Raw genomic sequence first — 17,685 nt, forward strand, 5'->3', positions numbered from 1 at the left:
TTGTAAGGGATCATCTTATTTACTACCGTCGTCCTAAGTAAACAAGATGCATAAACATGATAAACATCACATGCAATCAAATAGTGACATGATATGGCCAATATCATTTTGCTCCTTTTGATCTTCATCTTCGGGGCTCCATGATCATCTTGTCACCGGCATGACACCATGATCTCCATCATCATGATCTCCATCATCGTGTCTTCATGAAGTTGTCACGCCAACGACTACTTCTACTTCTATGGCTAACGCGTTTAGCAATAAAGTAAAGTAAGTTACATGGCGTTCTTCAATGACACGCAGGTCATACAAAAAATAAAGACAACTCCTATGGCTCCTGCCGGTTGTCATACTCATCGACATGCAAGTCGTGAATCCTATTACAAGAACATGATCAATCTCATACATCACATATCATTCATCTCATCCTTTTGGCCATATCACATCACATAGCATACCCTGCAAAAACAAGTTAGACGTCCTCTAATTGTTGTTGCATGTTTTACGTGGCTGCTATGGGTTTCTAGCAAGAACGTTTCTTACCTACGCAAGACCACAACGTGATATGCCAATTGCTATTTACCCTTCATAAGGACCCTTTTCATCGAATCCGTTCCGACTAAAGTGGGAGAGACTGGCACCCGCTAGCCACCTTATGCACCAAGTGCATGTCAATCGGTGGAACCTGTCTCACGTAAGAGTACGTGTAAGGTCGGTCCGGGCCGCTTCATCCCACAATACCGTCGAAACAAGATTGGACTAGTAACGGTAAGCATATTGAACAACATCAACGCCCACAACTACTTTGTGTTCTACTCGTGCAAAGAATCTACGCAATAGACCTAGCTCATGATGCCACTGTTGGGGAACGTAGCAGAAATTCAAAAAATTTCCTACGAAACACCAAGATCTATCTATGGAGAGACCAGCAACGAGTAGGAGGGAGAGTGCATCTACATACCCTTGTAGATCACTAAGCGGAAGCATTCAAGTGAACAGGGTTGATGGAGTCGTACTCGTCGTGATTCAGATCACCGATGATCAAGTGCCGAACGGACGGCACCTCCGCGTTCAACACACGTACAGCCCGGTGACGTCTCCCACGCCTTGATCCAGCAAGGAGAGAGGGAGAGGTTGAGGAAGACTCCATCCAGCAGCAGCACAACGGCGTGGTGGTGATGGAGGAGCGTGGCAATCCTGCAGGGCTTCGCCAAGCACCTACGGGAGAGGAGGAGGTGTCACGGGAGGGAGGGAGGCGCCAAGGGCTCAGGTATGGATGCCCTCCCTTCCCTCCACTATATATAGGGGCAGGGGAGAGGGGGGAGGCGCAGCCTTGCCCCCTACTCCAAGAAAGGGGTGCGGCCAAGAGGGGGGGAGGAGTCCATCCTCCCCAAGGCACCTCGGAGGTGCCTTCCCCCTCGAGGACTCTTCCCTCTAGGGTTCCCTAGGCGCATGGGCTTCTTGGGGCTGGTGCCCTTGGCCCATGTAGGCCAAGGCGCACCCCCTACAGCCCATGTGGCCCCCCGGGGCAGGTGGCCCCACCCGGTGGGCCCCCGGGACCCTTCCGGTGGTCCCGGTACAATACCGATGACCCCGAAACTTGTCCCGATGGCCGAAACAGGACTTCCTATATATAAATCTTTACCTCCGGACCATTCAGGAACTCCTCGTGACGTCCGGGATCTCATCCGGGACTCCGAACAACATTCGGTAACCACATACAAGCTTCCTTTATAACCCTAGCGTCATCGAACCTTAAGTGTGTAGACCCTACGGGTTCGGGAGACATGCAGACATGACCGAGACGTTCTCCGGTCAATAACCAACAGCGGGATCTGGATACCCATGTTGGCTCCCACATGTTCCACGATGATCTCATCGGATGAACCACGATGTCAAGGACTCAATTGATCCCGTATACAATTCCCTTTGTCTATCGGTATGTTACTTGCCCGAGATTCGATCGTCGGTATCCAATACCTTGTTCAATCTCGTTACCGGCAAGTCACTTTACTCGTTCCGTAACACATCATCCCGTGATCAACTCCTTGGTCACATTGCGCATATGATGATGTCCTACCGAGTGGGCCCAGAGATACCTCTCCGTTTACACGGAGTGACAAATCCCAGTCTCGATCCGCATAAAACAATAGATACTTTCGGAGATACCTGTAGTGCATCTTTATAGTCACCCAGTTACGTTGTGACGTTTGATACACCCAAAGCACTCCTACGGTATCCAGGAGTTACACGATCTCATGGTCAAAGGAAGAGATACTTGACATTGGCAAAGCTCTAGCAAACGAACTACACGACCTTTTGTGCTAGGCTTAGGATTGGGTCTTGTCCATCACATCATTCTCCTAATGATGTGATCCCGTTATCAATGACATCCAATGTCCATAGCCAGGAAACCATGACTATCTGTTGATCACAACGAGCTAGTCAACTAGAGGCTCACGAGGGACATATTGTGGTCTGTGTATTCACACGTGTATTACGATTTCCGAATAATACAGTTATAGCATGAATAAAAGACAATTATCATGAACAAGGAAATATAATAATAATACTTTTATTATTGCCTCTAGGGCATATTTCCAACAATTATTACTCCTCTGATTATGAACATGAATATGATTTGTGAGTAGTTACGTTTGTTCCTGAGGACATGGGTGAAGTCTTGCTATTAGTAGTCATGTGAATTTGGTATTCGTTCGATATTTCGATGAGATGTATGTTGTCTTTTCCTGTAGTGGTGTTATGTGAACGTCGACTACATGACACTTCACCATTATTTGGGCCTAGAGGAAGGCATGGGGAAGTAATAAGTAGATGATGGGTTGCTAGAGTGACAGAAGTTTAAACCCTAGTTTATGCGTTGCTTCATTAGGGGCTGATATGGATCCATACGCTTAATGCTGTGGTTAGGTTTACCTTAATACTTCTTTTTGTATCTGCGGATGCTTTCAATAGGGGTTAATCATAAGTGGGATGCTTGTCCAAGTTAGGGCAGTACCCAAGTACCGGTCCACCCACATATCAAATTATCAAAGTACCGAACGCGAATCATATGAGTGTGATGAAAACTAGCTTGACGATAATTCCCAATGTGTCCTCGGGAGCTCCTTTTTCATTATTAGAGTTTGTCCAGGCTTATCCTTTGCTACATAAAGGATTGGGCCACCTTGCTGCACTTTATTTACTTTATTTACTTATTGCTTGTTACTATTTATCTTATCACAAAACTATCTATTACCTACAATTTCAGTGCTTGCAGAGAAAACCTTACTGAAAACCGTTTATCATTTCCTTCTACTCCTCGTTGGGTTCGACACTCTTACTTATCGAAAGGACTACGATAGATCCCCAACACTTGTGGGTCATCAGTCTTGCATGGTCACCTTCGTCGGGTCTGCGCTGATCAACGCCTTCTCCATGTGCAGGGCTGTCGGTGACGCATGGCGCCTGTTTGATGGCATCGTGGGTAAGGACGCCGTTCGCTGGACATAAAAGACACTCTTCCTTCAGCCGAATCATGTACCAGGTACACTTTGTGAACTCAAATGCTGAATTGATCTCTCGGTGACATTTGTGTTCATCAATTCTACTTTAATGTGCTAGGTTGGCATCAATCAGCAGGGTAATTTGCAAAACCAAAAAAATGCTTGCTTGATTGGACTTAGCAAAGGTAAACATGCAATAGATCCAATGGTTTTTTCCTGAACATATCTCATTGTGATGTATACGCACCTTCGCCAGAATGTGTTTCTTTAGAGAAAATGCAAAAGGCTTTCATCTCGATGTATTGAAAACGTAGAAAGGATAGTAAAGCGCAGGAGGGCAACATAAACGCACAGTAGAAAAAGAGAGAGGGAGAAAGATTAGTGCGCATCCCAATCAACTGGGATTAGAACACGCAACTGCAGAGCACCTGCACAAGCTGAATGGCGTGCCTCATCCCTGATTAAATCTGACAGCCCTCTCCAGAATGTTACATTGATGGATGTTTGAGGGAGAGAAGATCGAACACACTTTGCATTGATCAAGAGAGTTACACTTATACAGGAGGGAGCAGAGGGCGCGAGCCCATGATGGTGATCATGGCCGGGCCATGCCTCGAACAGGTGATCGTGTGTGCTGACTCTGAAAACTGCACACACGCACACTCTGACGCTCTACTATACAGGAATACAGGTACAAATACATGAGTTTAACACCCCTACAGTCGTGACGTCGCAAGGAGCGACGCAAAGACTGGACCGGAAGTCGTGAAACACGTCGGTGTGCAGCCCCTTCGTCATCACATCGGCAAACTGTTGGCGCGTGGGGACGTGGAGCACGCGGAAGTCACCAATCACCATGCGCTCTCGGACGAAATGGATGTCCAGCTCCACATGCTTGGTACGCTGGTGATGAATGGGGTTGCTGGAATAAGCCACGGTGTCGGTGTCAAAACCGGCGGATCTCAGGTAGGGGGTCCTGAACTGTGCGTCTAGGTGGATGGTAACAGGAGACAAGGGACACGATGTTTTACCCAGGTTCGGGCCCTCTCGATGGAGGTAAAACCCTACGTCTTGCTTGATTAATATTGATGATATGGGTAGTACAAGAGTGGATCTACCACGAGATCAAGGAGGCTAAACCCTAGAAGCTAGCTTATGGTATGATTGTTGTTCGTCCTATGGACTAAAACCCTCCGGTTTATATAGACAACGGAGAGGGCTAGGGTTACACAGAGTCGGTTACAATGGTAGGAGATCTACATATCCGTATCGCCAAGCTTGCCTTCCACGCCAAGGAAAGTCCCATCCGGACACGGGACGAAGTCTTCAATCTTGTATCTTCATAGTCTTGGAGTCCGGCCAATGATGATAGTTCGGCTATCCGGACACCCCCTAGTCCAGGACTCCCTCAGTAGCCCCTGAACCAGGCTTCAATGACGACGAGTCTGGCGCGCATATTGTCTTCGGCATTGCAAGGCGGGTTCCTCCTCCAAATTCTTCATAGAAGATTGTGAACACCAGGATAGTGTCCGGCTCTGCAAAATAAATTCCACTTACCACCGTAGAGAGAATAATATTTACACAACTTCAATCTGCTAACGTATTTTGTAGCATGACATCACGCCATGGCCAGGCCTTTACTCGAATTATTTTTATTGTTCCACCTCAGCGCGTTTAGCGAAGCGGTTTCCTTGGCACGTCTTGTCGAAGCAGAGATCGTGTTCCCCTTATTCCGGGATTCCCATCAATACGGACGTGGGTAACCCAACCGCGCCATTGATTGCGGCGCTTGGGAGATAAGCGAGTTTTACTAGGCCGGTGGGGACGCATGGTTTCGTCCGCCCATATATAAGGGGATAAGGATCCACCTTTTTACCTACGCCTTCTTCCTCCTTTGCTTATCCATCTCCGCGCACTTGAGCTCCAGCGCCCAAGTCCGCACATCTCACCTCAACCTTCTCCAACCATGTCCGGAGCGAGAGGCAAGTGGATGGCCACCTCTGTTACGGAGGGGCACATCAAGAAGCTGCGCAGCGCCAGATATTTGTCCAGCGATATCGCGCACCGGCTCCCCGACGAGGGGCAGCTCATCCCCACCCCCGGGCCCCATGAGAGGGTGGTATTCCTTCCCCATTTCCTCCGCGGATTGGGCTTCCCACTCCACCCCTTCGTCCGGGTGCTCATGTTCTATTATGGCCTGGGTTTCCATGATCTGGCCCCGAATTTCATCCTCAACATCTCGGAGTTTATCGTTGTGTGCGAGGCCTTCCTCTGCATCCAGCCCCACTTCGGCTTGTGGCTCAAGACCTTCAATCAAGCCGAAGGTTGTGAAGGGCAGCCAAGCGGAGTGCGGAGGCGCCATGGTGGGCAAGATGCCCAACGTCACATGGCTCGAAGGCGCCTTTGTGGAAACCATCAAAGGGTGGCAATCGGGGTGGTTCTATATCATCGAGCCGCGTGACCCTGAACGGGCAGCGGCCCCCGAATTCAGATCTGGCATCCCCACACGGCTCACCTCCTGGAAAGAGAAGGGCCTGACATGGGGCGATTCGGAGGAGCTGACCGGACTCCAAGCCTGCGTCCAAAAGCTAGTGAACAAGAAGCTCAAGCTTGTCAACGTAGTCCAGGTCATGCTCATCCGCCGGATTCTCCCGTGCCAACAACGGGCTTTCAAATTGTGGGAATTTGATCCGGCACAGCACCGAACCTTGAGCAGGCTCTTCGACACTACGTACGAAGATGCCTGGAAGGTGTTGTTCAAGGGCGCCGAGGCTCCCGCATCCGCTACCGAAGATCGCGGATTCAGCTCACAGCGTCAAGCCAGTGAGGTAAGCTATTTTACCCTTTACGGGACACTTTTGTTTCATAGTTTGACTCTATGCGGGATCTAAACTCCCTCTCCTTTGACAGGACTGGCTGAAGAAGGCCGGGCAGACTAACTGTCCGGCTCCTTTGCCAGAAGACCCAGCGGACGCCCGCTTAACGGGGCTGCTGGTTCCGGCACCTCACGTGGTGACGGATAAGAAGGCCAAGAAGAAGGCCACGGGAACTCGAAAGAGTTCCCGTCGTCTGGTGTTATCAGACTCATCATCTGATGACTCCGAGGCGGACTCCTCCCGCGAAGACGAGGAGGAGAAGAAAGAAGCTTCTTCCCCCAACGGGGGAAGAGAAGAAAAGGAAGGCCTCCCCAACTGGGGAGGCCGGAGCGTCCAAGAAGGGAAGGACCCTTCCTCCGGACTATTCCGCCAACGCCGGCGACGACGACGAGGATTGGCCTTCAAGGGCCAAGCCCCTGGCGAGATCGTAAGTATCCGGACTCCCGAATAGCTCATAACTTTTCTTTTCGTTGCATGGTGTCTTTCTAATGCCGCATACAACCCTGTAGTCCGCCTAAGGATGATCTTCCTGCTTCGTCGAGCGGGTCCTTGGGTACGTCAGATGTGGATAGCACTTCACTTCCGACCGCCTCCTCCCTCCGCGACGACGCCGAGGTGGGATCCCGGAAAGGGACCCACTAGGAGGAGGGGGCCCCGGAGGTGCCGCAAGGCAACCTCCCGGACTTTGGACCGGACTCCCCACCGGAACCTGCAGTGGTTCCTGAGTCCGGCGGGCGGCCCCTTCGTAAGAAGGGCAAGACTGTGACGCCGGCGGCCTCCGTCCAACCGGAGGCGCCGGATAACTTGCTGGAGGCGCTCAACGGCACTTCCATCAAAGAGGAACACCGCACTGTCGTGAGTGCGGTGATTCAGAAGGTTCAGCTCGCTGAGAGCGGGCTGACCGAAGCCTGCAGCAGCCTTCTAACAGGCTTTGAGGTAAGAGTTTTAAGATATGTAAAATAGTACCGCATAGACAGTAGCCCCTGATGCTTAGTTTGGCGTTCGGAAAGAAAAGCCGAGCTGAGGATCTAAAAAGATATATGCAGGAGTCTAACATAAATATGTCAATATAGGAATGAGGCTGCGCTGCTGACCTCTGTCGCACTGACTGCGGAGGTCAATGCATTGAAGCAGAGCCTCGAGCGGTCCGAGAACGAGCTCGGCCTTGCCAAGAAGCAGCTCGAGGACAAGGAAGGTAAGTAATACCTTATGAAAGCAGTACCTTATAGAAAAGGATTTGGTTGCAAAAAATGACAGGAATAGCGTGGGTATTGCAGGGGCCATGAACGAGGCGGCGACCTTGAAGGAGGCGGTATCCGCGGCTGAACGCAATGCGGCCGCGGAACGCGCCGAGCGAGAGAAGCAGGAGGCGCAGGTGGCGGAGGTACGGCAAGAGCTCCAGGCTCTCGTGGAAAAGCATGAGAGTTTGGAGCGTGACTCAAAGACTCGGGAGTCCGAGCTTGCGTCGGCTCTTGAGAGTGCCAAAGCAGCTAAGGCCGAAGCCCACAAGGCCCTCCAGGAGATTGAGGCATTGAAGAAACTAGCGGTGGGTAAGGCATTCTTCATGCAAAGCAAGCATGTAAAAGTGAATTACCTATTACTTACCCGAATTCGGAGCTCTCCAGGAGCGTTCGCAGATCTGCCCCATAGCGTGTCCGACGCTGCCGCTTTCTACAGAGCCGAGGAGGGGAGCTCGATGGAGAAGGTGTTCTGGTCTCAGTATGCTGAGGCCGGACATCCGATGCCCCTTAGCGACCAGCTAAAGCAGCTGGTTGAGCTCCACAAGATGGCCGAACAGGCCATGAAGGGCCTCATAGATTGGCTGTGGCCCAAAGAGGCCATGCCTGGGAGCTACTTCGGCCTGGTGCGGCGGCTGGTGTATGCTTGTCCGTGGGTTGAAGTCATCAAGCGCTCCGCCTGCATTTAAGGTGCCCGTCGGGCCCTTGCCCATGCTAAGGTGCACTGGGGCAAGATGGACGCTGAGAATCTTGTGACGGACGCGCCACCGCCAGGCAAGGAGTATCGCACGCCCGAAATGTATTATAAGGGTGTCCTGAAGGGTGCCCGCATTATTGCGGGTGAGTGCTCCAACGATGTAATATTTGAGTAGACTCACATTTTGTTATCTTGTGCGCTGAAAACTTTGTTCATATGCGCTAAGCAACGCTTGTTAATTTAAAATATTACCTTCTGTGCGGCCGTTTATCAAATCTGAGAGATGGCAAGTCGTCGGCTTCAGCCCCCATGCCACGAGTTCTGGGTGTTTGGGATAAACTTGAGCGCTCTTGTTCCCATTTTTGGGTCCATCTAGGGAGGCGCCCAATATGACGAACGAGGCAAGCGGACTTATAATCTTGAACACTCTCACCTAGCCATAGAATTCTATAATTTTAAATTTCGGCGAAGCCCCTAGTGTTTGGAAGGCCGAATTCGGGGCGCTATCCACGCCTGGGCCGGACAAAGCCGGTTCCTCGCTCTAAGCGGCATAAGTCTTTAGGGACTCGAAAAAACCTCTCGAACAGCGACCGGCTCTCGCCCCATCATGACGGTCAATTTTAGCTTTCTCCACTGAGGTTCTCGCCCAGCTCAACTGGGGCACAATCGCAGTGGTTCTCCCAGCGCTACCTTAGCCGATATAACGGAATGTAAGGTACCAAAACAAGGGAGCCAGGCAAACCCAACTATTGACCCAAGACATGATTCGGAGCCGATGCATATAATGCTATAAGTTCGGGGTGCCGCACTTGTGAAAGTGTTCGGACTTATCACATCATAATGTGGGGAACTTAAGCCCCTGGTGTATTTGGCCGTACCAAAGCGTACGGATGCAATATGTCATAATTGAACATATATATAAAAAGGAATGCAATGATAGGCAAAAAGCGATGCGTTGTTTATTTAAAAGGTACTGCCATGGATGCAAAATGATACAAATAGTGCGATAAGCAAGGGATGGAACTATTTAACATGTCCCCCTCCAAGGGTAGGCTGCGGAATGGTGCATAAAACAGGTATAATGCTCGTAATGGAGACCACCTGGATACTCGGCGCGGCCTTTCTTCTTCCCTGGCTGTTGCATCGTGAGTTTGGCAGGTCTACTGCCGGACAGGGCCTATGGTAAACGGAGTCCTGAGAATAAGAAAAAAAAGAAGAGAAAAAAAAGGAAAAAAGGATGACACACTTGGGAGCCCTTGGTGTGGTTGAGCCGCACTCTGGGCTTGTCGTGGTCGTGCCCCTCCCCCTATGCCCATGGTATCTTCAGAGCGTAGTGATGTACGCGGAGTATTGGTTTTGCAATTTTGCAAGGGCTGGGGTTGGTGCCGCATTGCTACGCGTGCTCGGAACGTGCCAGGTGGTCTTGTTGTAGGTTACCCCGGGCGCGCTTGGCGGTGTCCGGTCGCTTAACGGCCGGACTCGAGAATTGCCTTAAGAGGCTGCTCTGCACTTCCGCTGCGAGAGCCGCTGTATGTTCCTCCGTTTGGAGAGAGCGTTCCGTGTTTCCGTTGACCGTGATGACTCCTCGAGGGCCTGGCATCTTGAGCTTGAGGTATGCGTAGTGTGGCACCGCGTTGAATTTTGCAAACACGGTTCATTCGAGCAGTGTGTGATAGCCGCTGCGGAACAGGACTATGTCGAAGATTAACTCCTCGCTTTGGAAGTTATCCGGGGATCCGAAGACCACTTCCACTGTCACTGAGCCTGTACAATTGGCCTCTACACCTGGTATGACGCCTTTGAAGGTCGTCTTTGTGGGTTTAATCCTTGAGGGGTCTATGCCCATCTTGCGCACTATATCCTGGTAAAGCAGGTTCAGGCTGCTGCCGCCGTCCATCAGGACTCTAGTGAGGTGAAACCCGTTGATGATTGGGTCTAGAACCAACGCGGCGAATCCGCCATGGCGGATGCTGGTGGGTGGTCCCTTTGATCAAAAGTGATCGGGCAGGAGGACCATGGATTGAACTTTGGGGCGACTGGCTCCATCGCATATATGTCCCTGAGTGCACGCTTCCGCTCCCTTTTGGGTATGTGGGTTGCGTATATCATGTACACCGTCCGCACTTGTGGGGGGAAACCCTTCTGTCCTCTATTGTTCGGCGGCCGGGTCTCTTCCTCGTCATCGCTATGCAGCCCCTTGTCATTGTTTTCGGCAATTAACTTGCCTGCCTACTTGAATACCCAACAATCCCTGTTGGTGTGATTAGCTGGCTTTTTGGGGGTGCTGTGTATCTGGCACGAGCGGTCGAGTATTCGGTCCAAGTTGGACGGACCCGGAGTAGTTCTTTTGAATGGCTTTTTCCGCTGACCGGGTTTGGAGCCTCTGAATCCGGCGTTGACTGTCGTATCCTCAGTATTATCGCTGTTAATGCGGCGTTTGTGCTTGTTGCGACGCGACCTGCCATTACGGTCCTTGGTATCCGGACTGTCAGAATTTTTGTTGAGGTTGTTACTGCGGGCTAGTCAGCTGTCCTCTCCCGCGCAAAAGCGGGTCATGAGTGATGTGAGGGCTGCCATGGATTTCGGCTCTTCCTGTCCTAGGTGTCGGGCAAGCCACTCGTCGCGGATGTTATGCTTGAAGGCTGTAAGGGCCTCTGCATCCGGACAATCGACGATTTGATTTTTCTTGGTTAAGAACCATGTCCAGAATTGTCTGGCCGATTCGTCTGGCTACTGAATTATGTGGCTTAGGTCATCAGCGTCTGGTGGTCGCACATATGTGCCCTGGAAGTTATCAAGGAATTCGGCTTCCAGGTCCTCCCAACACCCAATTGATTCTGCTGGCAAGCTGTTAAGCCAATGCCGAGCTGGTCCTTTAAGCTTGAGCGGGAGGTATTTGATGGCGTGAAGATCATCACTGCGGGCCATGTGGATATGAAGGAGATAGTCTTCGATCCAAACCGCGGGGTCTGTTGTGCCATCGTAGGATTCAATGTTCACAGGTTTGAACCCTTCGGGGATTTGATGATCCATTACTTCATTTGTGAAGCATAGTGGGTGTGCGGCGCCTCTATATTGGGCTATATCACGACGTAGCTCAAGCGAGCTTTGTCTACTATGTTCGGCCAGGCCGGAGTTGCTGTATCCGGCGCGACGGTCATTGTCGCGTATTGTGGGGCGCCCACGCGATCCGTAGATCGATCTTGATTGTCTTGCCTTATCCTCCAATATGTCTCGCAAGTCCGGCGCATTCCCTCGTGGCTTTGTACTTTTTGAGCGATGCCGGGGTACGGCTTTAGTGGAGGGCCTGGAGGCCTCTCTGTCGCGGCCACGAGGTGGCCGGTCGGCCGTATTGTGCACTGGTGATGTGGATTTGTATGCTTCCTCCTCTAATCGGGGCAGCAGCTTGCGTTTCGGGTAGCTTTTGGAGGGGCGTTCGAGTTCGTACTCTTCGGCCGCGAGGACTTCGGTCCATCTATCGGCTAGCAGATCTTGGTTAGCTCTAAGATGTTGCTGCTTTTTCTTGAGGCTACTTGCCATGGCCATAAGCCTGCGTTTAAAATGCTCTTGTTCGACGGGATCCTAAGGCACGACGAATTCGTCGTCATCGAGGCTTGCCTCGTCTCCGGAGGGAGGCATGTAATTATCGTCTTCTACCTCCTTGTCTGCCGCTCTCTCATGAGGGCTGGCTTCTCCATCCTCCTGTGCTGAGTCTTGCTAGAGGGGGTTGTCTTTGCACTATCCGGGGTGTTGTTGTCTCCGGTGCCGGAATCTCCATTCTTACGGTGGCGGAATTTAGAGCGGCGCCGCTGACGCCGGCGCTTAGGCTGTTTCTTGGAGGGGTCTTCCTCCGTTGTTCCATCGCCGTTCCCATCCTTTGGGATGTCCACCATATATATGTCATATGATGAGGTGGCTTTCCAGTGCCCCGTAGGCGCTGGTTCTTGGTCGTCTCTGGCATCGTCGTCCATACCGTCGATGTCTTCAGAGTCGAAGTCTAGCATGTCGGTTAGGTCATCGACAGTGGCTACAAAGTGGGTGATGGGTGGGCTTTGAATTTCTTCGTCGTCCACGTCCCAACCGTCCTGACCGTGGTCCGGCCAGGGCTCTCCTGATAATGAGAGATACTTTAGTGAGTTAAGGATGTCGCCAAAAGGCGAGTGCTGAAAGATGTCCGTAGCGGTGAACTCCATGATCGGCGCCCAATCGGATTCGATTGGTAGAGGCGCGGGAGGTTCGGAGTCCGGTGAGGAGCCCGGCACCTCGGAGTCACGAGCTTCACAAGGGACAGGGTCGGTATTTGGCTCTATCGCTGTAGAGGTAGCAGCCCCCGAGACGCGCAGGACGTGCGGGACACAGCGGCATGGCGTGTGTATGTGTGTGTCTGGGCATTGTATGGCCTGCGTGCGTGTAGGAGTCTAGGTTGAGTCGGACTGTGGTTGAGCCTGCGATCGTGTGGCAAGGCAGGCAGGATGCAGCGGTAGCACGATGGCACCAGGTCTTGCGGAGGAGTGGGCTGCGCACGTTTGCGGGAAGACCGGATCGCCATGGACTCCGTGAGCGCTATGTATTGTAGCTAGATAACCGGTTGTACGTTTGAGTCTGTTACTGCATGCGTGGGTGCTACGTTTCTGTTGGATACAAAAACGGTGGTAAAATCCTAGTCTGTACGTGGGTTGGTGCTCTGGGAATAGTAACGGGAATATGTGTGCAGCCGGGTGAAACTCCAGTGTATTGTGCTCCTCCTTATACCTGTAGTCCTGAGTGAGGGAGAGAGAGCTGCAACAACAATTGGTATAAAGAGCTTCGGTTCGGGCGATCACCGACGACCATGGTGCTCGTCCCACACGGCGGCGGCACGGGCGGATCTGCGACGATGGTGATGCCGATGCTGACCGTGGACAACTACACGGTCTGGGCCATCAAGGCGCAGGCGATCCTCGACGTCCACACCGTATGGGAGGCGGTGGCGCCGGGCGATGCGGCAGTGAACGCGCGGAAGGACAAGACGGGCGCGCGTTGCTTCTTGGGTCGTTGCCAGAGGATGTAGTGCTGCAGGTGTCGATGAAGCTCACCGCCAGGGAGGTATGGGACTCCCTGAAGGTGAGGTTTGTCGGCGCTGATCGGGTCCGTGCGGCGAGGCTGGCGACGCTGCACAGTGAGTTCGACCGCCTGAAGATGGTGGACAGCGAGGAGCTCGACGTGTACGGCGGGAGGCTCACAGAGATGGCGGCGAGGTGCGAGGTACGCCAACCTCGGGGAGATGCTAGGCAACGCGACGCTCGTCAAGAAGCTGCTGGATACGGTGCCGGATCGGCTATTCCCAGTCGTCGCCGGCATCGAGCAGTTCCACGATGTGACGACGATGGCGTTAGACAAAGCGCTCGGGCGGCTGCGCGTGTTCGACGAGCGAGTTCGGCGTCGACAGCAGGACAACGACGAGTGGGAGGACGGACAGCTCCTGTCACGGTGGCACAGTGGCGGGCGCGGGAGCGGCAGCAATGCGGAGCACGGGAAGACGACGACGGGCGCAGCGCGGCATCGGGGAGCGGCGGCAACAGGCGCAGGCGCTCCTACAAGTGCAGGGAGCACGGGCACTTCCGGCGCGAGTGCCCGCAGCTGCTGATGATCCACAAGTATAGGGGATCTATCGTAGTCCTTTCGATAAGTAAGAGTGTCGAACCCAACGAGGAGCAGAAGGAAATGATAAGCGGTTTTCAGCAAGGTATTCTCTGCAAGTACTGAAATAAGTGGTAACAGATAGTTTTGTGATAAGGTAAATTGTAACGAACAACAAGTAACAAAAGTAAATAAGGTGCAGCAAGGTGGCCCAATCCTTTTTCTAGCAAAGGACAAGCCGGAACAAACTCTTATAATAGGAAAAGCGCTCCCGAGGACACATGGGAATATCATCAAGCTAGTTTTCATCACGCTCATATGATTCGCGTTCGGTACTTTGATAATTTGATATGTGGGTGGACCGGTGCTTGGGTGATGTTCTTACTTGAACAAGCATCCCACTTATGATTAACCTCTATCGCAAGCATCCGCAACTACAACAAAAGTATTAAGGTAAACCTAACCATAGCATGAAACATATGGATCCAAATCAGCCCCTTACGAAGCAACGCATAAACTAGGGTTTAAGCTTCTGTCACTCTAGCAACCCATCATCTACTTATTACTTCCCAATGCCTTCCTCTAGGCCCAAATAATGGTGAAGTGTTATGTAGTCGACGTTCACATAACACCACTAGAGGCTAGGAAACATACATCTCATCAAAATATCGAACGAATACCAAATTCACATGACTACTAACAGCAAGACTTCTCCCTTGTCCTCAGGAACAAACGTAACTACTCACAAAGCATATTCATGTTCATAATCAGAGGGGTAATAATATGCATAAAGGATCTGAACATATGATCTTCCACCAAGTAAACCAACTAGTATCAACTACAAGGAGTAATCAACACTACTAGCAACCTACTAGCACCAATCCCGGACTTGGAGACAAGAATTGGATACAAGAGATGAACAAGGGTTTGGAGATGAGATGGTGCTGGTGAAGATGTTGATGGAGATTGCCCTCTCCCGATGCGAGGAGCATTGGTGATGCTGATGACGATGATTTCCCCCTCCCGGAGGGAAGTGTCCCCGGCAGAACAGCTCTGCCGGAGCCCTAGATTGGTACCGCCAAGGTTCTGCCTCGTGGCGGCGGAGTCTCGTCCCGAAAGGTTGCTTTTGATTTTTTTTCTCATCGAAAGAGCTCATATAGGAGAAGATGGGCATCGGAGGGCCAACAGGGGGCCCACGAGGTAGGGGGGCGCACCCAGGGGGAGGGGCGCGCCCCCACCCTCGTGAGCAGGGTGTGGGCCCCCTGGCCTTCATCTTTGGCGATGATTTTTCTTTATTTATTTTAAGGTATTCCATGGAGTTTCAGGACTTTTGGAGTTGCGCAGAATAGCCCTCCAATATTTGCTCCTTTTCCAGCCAGAATTCCAGCTGTCGGCATTCCCCCTCTTCATGGTAATCCTTGTAAAATAAGAGAGAATAGCCATAAGTATTATGACATAATGCGAAATAATAGCCCATAATGCGATAAATATCGATATAAAAGCATGATGCAAAATCGACGTATCAACTCCCCCAAGCTTAGACCTTGCTTGTCCTCAAGCAAAAGGCCGATAAAAATAAATATGTCCTCATGTTTAGAGGTAGAGGCATCGATAAAAAAATAAAATACGGACATGAAGACATCATGATTATTCTCATAACAGCCACATATATAAATTTTGTCATATGATTACTTATGTTAAAGTGATGATCTTTTCACAAAGCCAAAGTATGAATCAGAAACCTTATTGAGCACCAATAAATTATACCCTCAGTCATTGAAGCAATTGCAATTTGTCATAACATCGGAAAGAGTCTATGTCAGAGCTTAAAAGCAAGTCCACATACTCAACTATCACTTAGTCCTTCATAATAGTTAACCCTCACGCAATACTTGTGGTTACAGAGTTTTAACCGGACACAGAGAAAGATAGGGGCTTATAGTTTTGCCCCACAACCTTTTACCTCAAGGGTAATGTCAACAATAATAATTCATACTCCCCTACATCCAATTAGATATATATATCATGTTATTTCCAACATGCTGGGCTTGCCAAAGGATAAAATGAAAAAGGAAAGGTGAAGCTCACCGTGACTCTTGCATAAAGTTGAGGATAATAATAAAAGATAGGCCCTTCGCAGAGGGAATCAGAGGTTGCCATGCGCTTTTATGGTTGGATGCACAAAATCTTAATGCAAAAGAACGTCACTTTATATTGCCCCTTGTATGTGAACTTTTATTATGCAGTCCGTCGCTTTTATTGCGTCCACAACAAGTTCGTACAAAGCTTATTTCTCTGCACTAATAAGTAATGCATATTTAGAGAGCAATTTCTATTGCTTGCACCGATGACAACTTACTTGAAGGATCTTACTCAATCCATAGGTAGATATAGTGGACTCTCATGGCTAAACTGGTTTAAGGATATTTGGAAGCACAAGTAGTATCTCTACTTGGTGCTGAGAATTTGGCTAGCATGAGGGGGAAAGGCAAGCTCAACATGTTAGAGGAACCATGACAACATACTTTATCTCGGATATAAGAGAACATAACTCATTATGTTGTCTTCCTTGTCCAACATCAACTCTTTAGCATGTCATATTTTAATGAGTGTTCCCAATCATAAAAGATGTCAATGATAATATATCTATATGTGAAACCTCTCTCTCCTTATTACTTCCTATTAATTGCAACGATGACCAAAGCTATATTTGCCAACTCCCAACAACTTTTAATCATCATACTCTTTCTATGTGAAGTCATTACTTTCAATAAGATCAATATGAGCTCTTTGTTTCTTTTTATTCTCTTCTTTTATTCACTCAAGATCATGGCAAAGTAATCAAGCCCTTGACTCAACACTAATCTTTATTAAATATAGCTCACGGACTCGATTGCATAGAGGGATCATAAAGCAAAACTTCAAAACTAAATCATGCCATGACTTTATTCTACTAAAACAAGATACTACTAATAGGATCGAACTAAGAAAAACGGTAAATGTAGAAGTTGTGATGGTGATACGATACCGGGGCACCTCCCCCAAGCTTGGCAGTTGCCAAGGGGAGTGCCCATACCCATGTGATTATGTCTCCTCCTTTGTTGGCGGTGGAGGTGTTGTTGATGATACAAGCTTGTCGTCCACCTTCCATGGCATAGGCTCACCCTCATAGAAGGATGATCAAGTCTCCGGAATCCTCAGATCTGCAATGGAAACAGCTCAAAACAAAAACAGAGGATATTTGCGTGATACGGGAGTCAAAACCTTCAGGAGAATATATAATGAATTTTTACCGCCCAAAATACATATCGTGCAAGAAAACGGAGTCTGGAGGGCACACGAGGTGCTCACGAGGTAGGGGGCGCGGGGGTAGGGCGCGCCCTCCACCCTCGTGGAGGCCTCGTGTCCTCCCCGGACTGCTACTTATTTTTCTATTTTTCTAAATACTCCAAAACGGAGTAATATTGCCTTAGAATTTCTTTTGGAGTCGGTTTACTTACCGTAACACATACCTATTCCTTTTCGAAGTCTGGAACGTTCTGGAAAGTGTCCCTTATGTATTCCTCCGGGGTTACGGTTTCAATAATATTAGTTTCAACATTTATAGGATTACCTGAGATATAGTGTTTGATCCTTTGACCGTTTACCACCTTCGGATTTGTGCCTGCGAAGTTTTTGATTTTTATGGCACCGGAATGATAGACCTCCTTGATAACGTAGGGACCTTCCCATTCAGAGAGAAGTTTTCC

The 17,685-nt window shown here is 50.1% G+C and overlaps 1 pseudogene; it reads right to left on the minus strand.

Moving 5' to 3' along the window:
* Window positions 1-4,364, minus strand: part of LOC123089913 (plasma membrane ATPase 2-like) — a 21,364-nt pseudogene extending 17,000 nt beyond the window's left edge.
* Window positions 4,365-17,685: the final 13,321 nt, after the last annotated feature.

This window comes from Triticum aestivum, chromosome 4B, assembly GCF_018294505.1.
Source record: "Triticum aestivum cultivar Chinese Spring chromosome 4B, IWGSC CS RefSeq v2.1, whole genome shotgun sequence".
NCBI lineage: Eukaryota > Viridiplantae > Streptophyta > Magnoliopsida > Poales > Poaceae > Triticum > Triticum aestivum.